Here is an 8,030-nt window from a genome sequence, read left to right on the forward strand (position 1 = left end):
GGCAAAAGTAGGTTTACGGTTTCGAGGACATGAAGCACAGAGTTTTATTCCTGCATTGTTTATTAATTGTTGTATTATTTTCCATACGAACAACTGTAAACCTTCTTTTGCCCCACCCCGTATTCATACCCATTTTGTTCAAGTATGCACACCAGTGTGTGTTTATATAAACATAGGAAATCATCGGGAAGGAAACGACTGTTGACAGTGGACTCTGGAATTGGAATAGACAAGGGAAGCTTTCATTTTGGGGTACTGTTAAAATTGCATGGATTAACTTTCAAATTAAATAAAAGGAATGAAAGAGAGAAAAGGAAGTCCAAGTTGCTTATGGTCACCAGGCATCAGGGACAAACTGAAGGTCAACAAGTACAAATAGGTCACGATAATTGAGCTAAGCAGGTCAGAAGGGTTAAAGCAAATAAAAGACAGGAGTCAGGAAGGTGAGCTCATTCAAGACCAGGTCATGGCAGAGCGGTGGGGAAGGGCAGAGACATAAGTGACCAAATCAGAAAGGGCCCTGTTGATGCTCTGATGTCAGGGCTACTACCTACAGGCCTTATTTGTGGGCAATAGGCTTTGGCAGTCAGAAAGAGCTGCCTGCAGGTGCAGTGTGACTGTGGTGGGGGTAGACATAGCGGAGCTCAGGGTTTCATAAGGCAGCCCAAGCCTTCTGGCTTTCTCTAACCCAGCTCTCTCATTATAGATCCCTGAGGAAAGAGAAGATGGAGCTGCTCTGCCTTTCTCACCAGCTCCTTTCACCAACAGAAAGCCTTTCTTTTTTGCAGCTTGCAGGACCTCTCATAGCCTTTAGCAAGCTTATTTGTTGCACTGTGAATCTCTAAGAGGGGATGCCATATGCATTTCCAAAGAGTATTTGACCACAGAGCACTCCTTCCTTAGGTCATATATTCTGTCTTCACATTTTAGTTACACAAGTAACATGTGGGTGCTTTTCACTTGTAAAGGACTCTAGGCTATCCTGCCGGAAGAAAAGGCTACTTGGAAAAAGAGGACCTGGAGGGTGAGATACCACACAGAGAGAAGATGTTGAAAAGGGTTGAGGCATCCAGCCTTGAAGATGAGGACATCTTGGCTCTCCAGTTCAGCCCAGCTTGAATACAGCTACATGAGTGGGCCAGAGCGTTCTATGTGGAGCATAGACAAGTCAGCCCTGATGATCCTTGCCTGAAGTCTTGACCTAGAGAATCATGAGCAGTAATTGGGTTTTGTTTTAAGCTACTAAGTTTTGGGGTAGTGTGTTGTACAGTAATAAATAACTGATACATTCTCCCATCCCATCCCCAATGTCAATCTCTCCCTCTCCCAAGGAAATAGTATATTGAAAATTTTTATCATTACTTTGCTTTCTTAAATAGTTCTATTAGGTATGCATATGTTTATTCTTTTAGGTATTTATTTTCCCATTCTACGTACAATTTTGAGCTGTTTTTGAGCTTTATAAATATAGATGGCATGCTACATGTATTATAGGGAGAATAAAATTGTGAAATACTCACCCAATGAAACATTATCACAGCAATTAAAATAAATGTTGCTACACAGAATGCCATGGATGAATAAAGCTTAGAGGCATAATGTTGGATTAAAAACAGCAAGTTGAAGTAGATGACAATATAGAGCATTCATCTTTTTATATGATTATTGGCCATTTCCTCTTCTTTGAGTTTCTGGTTCATATCTTTTGTCTGTTTTTCTTTTAGATTTCTTTTTCTTACTAATTTGTTAGAATTCATTATAAATTTTAGCGTTGCCTCCAAGACTAAAGTACTAGCAATTACTTGAATCTTGAGAAACATTTCCAATAATAGAATTTAAAATGACCAAACCAACAAACAAAAAATACCCTGGAAGATACTGGAAAAAAAAAAAAAGAATAACATTCACAACAAATTACACAGGCTCTCTGACTTCTTGGCTGAAAATTCCAAGAGTCAGAGATCCAACAGAACTTGAAACTCTAGTTTCAGGTTGGAGACTATTTACATAAATCCACAGTGCACAGAGGCTCCATCTCATCTTTTCTTTGCTACCAGTAGGAAATGCATCATTTAACTTGAGATATCCCCTCCCACCCCACTTTTAAACATTTCCTAGAATAGACCAATGAATTACTGTTCTTCCCAGTAGTGAATTTATATTGCACTAAGGAAAAAAAGACTCCTTTAACCCCTGAAGAGTCATATTTCTCTCACTTAGGTCACTTGATAGGGCTATTATAGACTCGGATAAGACACGTGGGACTCTGTTTAATATCAGGCAATTTTCTTGTGCCTCTTCATTTATTAAAAGAATGTATCCATTAGCAGTCATTAGTACTTTCTGTCACGATGTGGGCTAAATCACCCTCCATGGCTTAAGAGAAAATGCTTTTTCAAGAAAAATAATGGCATTAATTGCCCAGTGGAATAGATATGGCTTTCTTTGCCATGACCTCTCCCTCCTCCCCTCAAGCGGAATCGGACACTGCTTACCTCTGTCAGAGATCCAGGCCACTTTCTCCCTACCCTGAGTCAGCTCCTTGCTGCAGCCTGTGGCCTCCCTGGTGGCAGGCCACTGGCCACAGGGACTAAATAGAGCTCCTCATCCATCACAGTGAGGAACCTCAGAATGATTCCTCCGGCTCTTTGATTCATCCAAGGGAAAACAAGGATGGAGACGCCTCACTTAGCAAACAATCTCATTTGAAGGGACTCTGTTTTAGCAACAGGAAGCAAATCACATTAGAGGAATAATCACCTTCCTGTAGCTCCCAACTGAAACCGATCTCCCTTTTGACCTTTTGTTTGAAACATATGCTCTCTGGAAAATGTAGTTTGAGGAGGGAGACATAGTCTGTGTGTGTGTGTGTGTGTGTGTGTGTGTGTGTGTAAACAAGTTCAGGATGGAAACAAGTTTCTATGTAGCTTTCTAATTAAAATCCTTAAATTAGTGTAAATTTTTCATCTCCTAAATATGGATATCTCTCCAGGCTGTGCCATTTTCCTTACTTCCTCCCTCTCAAGTTATATCCATTCTCACTGGCATTAATCACTACATCTATATCGATTAAGATACCTTCAGGCAAAAATAATAAAATAGCAACTAATAGTGACTTAAATTACAAAGACATTTAATAAACTTCTGGGGTCCAAGAAGTCTGGAGGTACGCAATTCCAGACTTTGGTCAGCAGCTTAACAGAGGCACCAGGGACCCAAGGTTCTCACCACCTTTCTGCTTTGTCACCATCAGTGTGTCAGCCGCATCTCTCAGGATGGCTAAGCTCCTCCCAGGCTCTCCTGACAGGGTCACAAGCAGGAAGGAAGGAGATGGAGGCACAACAGGCCTTCTCTCTGATCAGGAAGAAAATCTCTCCCAGAAGCCCCTGAGTCTCAGGAGCCAGAATCGATCACGTGTTCACCTCTTGACCAATCAAAGGGAAATGAGTACCATGTTTTGATTTAGGCCAGGCATGATTTATCCTCTTCATTTGGGCAGATGCCAGCCAAACATGGGTTTGAATAGCTGTTAAGGAGGCTGCACTACCCAGATCCTTATTTTCAACCCTGACTGCTTTCACCTCCAATTGCACCTTCCCGACTTCCTGTTGAGCAGCACTGCTTCATTGTCCTGTCACCTCAAACTCAGTCCATTAGGGAACAAATGCCTTTTATTATCTCCCGATACTGGCTCCTGACTTTTCCAGGGGTAGTTTCATTCACCCATCATAGAGGCTGCAGACCTCAGAATCATTTTGATGGCCTCTCTGTCTGGATTTCCTTATTCAATTGGTCCCCAAGAGAAGTCAATTCTTCCTCTTCCAAACGTCTCCCACTCTGGCTCATCATTTCCACTCCTTCAGTCATGTTGGTCCAGTTGCACATGGACCACTTCATTTCATCTGAAATGGGCTCCACACTCCAGGGTCATTCATGCTGCAAACAGATTCAGTCACTTCTTAAAGCCTGCCATCCTCATCTCTCTCTTGCCTCCAAACATCTTAGTTTGGGTTTTAAATTTTTCTGCAACATTACCTTTTGAAAAGGATTCCCAATTATTCTCTGCTCCAGCCAAACTGGTCAATTCATTGCTCCCTAAAATATACTTTATGTGTTCCCATCGCCACACGTGTCCACACCATTCCCCCACATAAGGATACCTTTCTGCTTTCCCTCTCCTATCTGAATCCTCCCTGGTCAACTCTTGTCTCACTGTTGAACTCTTCTTAAATATCCTAGGCTACAATGAATGTTTTCTCCTCTGAAATCTTACATGCTGGTGGAATTATGAGTCAATTTTTAAAAAGAAACCCTTAGGGTTAAAGGGTTAGGCAAGTGTAACTCTGCTGTGGCCATGTTACCAATGCTTTGCAATGTGCCACAATAATACTTGCATGGTAAAATAATGATGTAATGCCCATTGTGGAATATTGAGGAAAGTTTAAATATTTATTCTGATTGTAAACTTCAGAGAGTTCAGAGCCCTTTTTAAAGATAAAGGTAATAGCACTCTCAAACAGGGCTGCAATAGATTCTTTAAAGAGTGCCAGTGAATTTATACAATCTGATGTCATCAATCAGTGAAGAGACCATTCATTCATTCATTGGTAGCCAGGAGACTGCAGTTTTATTACCTGCCACCAGAATTCTTGGCAGGACAACTCTCTATCTTGAGAAATTGTGTGGGGACAGTGGCTGAGGTTCAGACAGAATCTGACTATACTGTTTGTATCAGCACGGCATGCTCATGTCTAGGTAAGTGGGAGACTTAACTTTTTAACCATTTCCTCATAAAGAAACACTAAACCACTTGAAAAAATGGCAAGGTTATCAAGACAGAGCCTGGAGTAGAAAACCAGGAGGCACACAGAACTATTTTATGTTCAAATATTTTACAAAAACTATAGCAAAAGAGTAGGTGGCCTTGGGCTTCGCTGTTGAAATTAGGTGAAGGTGGGTCTGGTACCAAGTTGCCCATATGGCTTCTCTGAAGGAAACTGTCAAAGTATAGTTTTTGTTGCTACCTAAGCTTTATAAGCCCAGAAGGAATTCTGGCTTTGCTGCTTAGAAGCTTTATCAAAACTCTCTGAATTTATTTATTCATTTGAAAGATAAAAGAGGAAGGTCTATTCTATATCCAGGCCTGCTCCGTATTTTATTTCCTATATGTATGCACACATTTATGTTTCTGTTTCATAAGACTGAGTTCTCATTTTTTTAATTCACATTCCGTTGGTAAAATTGTCTCTATCAGTAGTGACACTTTTGGTTGTAAGAAACAGAAAATTCCATTTCAACGGACTCATTCCCTAAAGGAGATTTACTGGTTCATGTAACAAAAAGCCCATATGTGGGTAGCTATCAGGTGCAGTTCCATCAGCTTGCCCCCTTGCTTGCCCCCTCCTTTTGTGGGTTGGCAAAATACTCAGCTGGCAGCATGGTGACTGGAGTATTTCCTGGTCTTGTAGTCTAGCCATAACAATGTCCACTCTTTTTTAAAATATATACAGTATATTTTAATTGATTTCAGAGAAGAAGAGGGAGGGAAAAAAAGATAGAAACATCAATGATGAGGGAGAATCATAGGTAAGCTGCCTCTTCCACATCCCCTACTGGGGATTGAGTCTTCAACCCGGGCATGTGCCCTGACCGGGAATCAAACCATGATTTCCTGGTTCACTGAGCCACACTGACCGGGCCTCCACTAACACTCTCAAAAGCAGGAACTCTCTTAACCAGAAATTTTCCATTTCTACCAAACTTTCCATCTCATCTCATTGGCCAGAATTTGGTCACATGCCCACTTCTGAACCAATCCCCTTGGCCTAAAAAATGCCACACACTAATATCTAAGGTGTGGATTCCTAAACTAATCTCTGTGGCAAAGGGGCAGGATTATTCATAAACCAGCCAAGCCCACATTGCAACTGGAGGCAGAATCAGCTTCCCTAAACCTCATGCCTTCCTGGGGGCGGAGGTATCCCTGAGCAAACACCAGGGTGCTGCCAGAAATGGGCAGGAGGGACTAGATGCTGGGTAGGCATCTTTGAAATTCACTCTGTACAAAATTATAGAATATCTACCTTATCCCAGAGACCACAGGATACAGCCAGGTCTGATAACCAACGGCTGTAATGTTCACAGAATTCAAGTCTGCCAGATCTTTGTCTAATAAAGTCTAAAAATTTCCACAAGGAAATGAGAACGATGTAAACAATTGCAGCTCTGTGGGTAACTGTACACCAGCATACGTGAAACCAATTGTTTCCACTCCATATGGGATACTAATCAGCTTAATTACATGGAAGAAAACAACAGAAAGAACCCAAACTGCTCTAGTGTTTCATTGGAGCAAAACAAAAGAAACTGAAAAATATATTTTCTTCAAACAGAAAAGTAGGTAAGATGTTGAAAAGGATTTTTTTTTTTTACCAGGGGAGCATAATAACTTGGAAAATATACTCTTTTTAGATAGAAAAATGGATATAATCTTGGAAAAGATCAGAGTCTGAGCAGTTTTTGACTGTCAATCATTAATACCCGTTTTTATTCTGCCACCATGGCTACACTTACAATGTACTTAATGCTTTCAAAATAGTATGTTTATCAGTTTTGTGGGTGTGGTGGGCAGTCTGTCAATCTCTCCTTGCTTGGACTCAAATTAGCTGAGAAGTATAGTTGATCCATTCTTCCAACAAAACATCTATTGAGAGCCTTTGATGTACCAGGCAGCCCTGTGCCTGTAGCATAGTCACATGGTCAGCAGGCTATCTTTCTTCCCTTTCAGAGGAAGAGGGTGCCTTTGAGGCCATCATCCAATGTTCCTGGGGACATTAGATCCTTTTTCTGAGCAGCCCTGATCCTTCCTCTGATGTCAGCTCGGATGGGTCACTGACTTATTGAACTCCCACTGTCAAGAAATGCTGTGGGGAAGATAGGAGAAAATTCATTGACATAGCTCAAGCTCCTGAGAGCCTCACAACCTTCCTGAAGATACAGCGACATGCCCTAACCGGTTTGGCTCAGTGGATGGACCATCGGCCTGTGGACTGAAAAGTCCCAGGTTCGATTCCGGTCAAGGGCATGTACCTTGGTTGCGGGCACATCCCTTGTAGAAGGTGTGCAGGAGGCAGCTGATCGATGTTTCTTTCTCATCGATGTTTCTAACTCTCTATCTCTCTCCCTTCCTCTCTGTAAAAATTCAATAAAACATATTTTTAAAAAAAGATATAGCGACACCAAGGAAGAAAGAAGAGCACACACATATCAAAAAATTGACCTAAGACCCAAAATATAGGTAGTGCAAGAATGAAATAGGTCTCCCAGCTCCCAGGGTAACATGGTAAGTGTGCGGGATGGGGAGGGAGACTGCCATGAAAGGAAAACAGTGGGAATGAATGAGTAGAGTAAAGGCTAAATAGTGGAAGGCCGTGAAAGTCAAAGATAGACGTAGACCCAGTGGGCTGAGGAAAAGGGGAACTAGTCCATGTCTCAAAGCTTCCCCACCCCTCAAAAAGGCATGCCTGTCAATGCAGCCAATGTGGTATAGTAGAAAGAGAAATAAAGCCTTTGGCTATATTGCATTAAATGGAATAAGTTATGAAAATTAATTTTATGTTTCTTTTTATTTTTTAATATAGTTACTAAAATTGTTTTTAATTACCTAGCCATAATATTAGGCAAAGTAGGAAACAATATTTTTCTCTAATGGAAACTGGGAAGTATGATTTTATTCCCTTAATGTCTTTAAAATCAGTGAGTGTGGTAATTCGTAACCATGACCACAATTTTCATCCATGCCCTTTGGGCTGGACTTGTTACTTGCTTGGCCAATGGGACTTCAGCAAACACGATGCCAGCAGAGGCTGTCAAACTGCTGTGCACCAGGGCTCACTCTCTTGCTGCTCTTGGGAATTCAGCAGCCAACACGAAGTGAAGAAGATCAAGCTAGCCGCTGGGTGATGATACACGGCCAAGTTTTCCTCATCTCCCCCCACTGACATGGAGTCAACTACCACACTTGTAAATGA

The sequence above is a fragment of the Myotis davidii genome, unplaced genomic scaffold (genome assembly GCF_000327345.1).
Source record: "Myotis davidii unplaced genomic scaffold, ASM32734v1 scaffold962, whole genome shotgun sequence".
Classification (NCBI taxonomy): Eukaryota; Metazoa; Chordata; class Mammalia; order Chiroptera; family Vespertilionidae; genus Myotis; species Myotis davidii.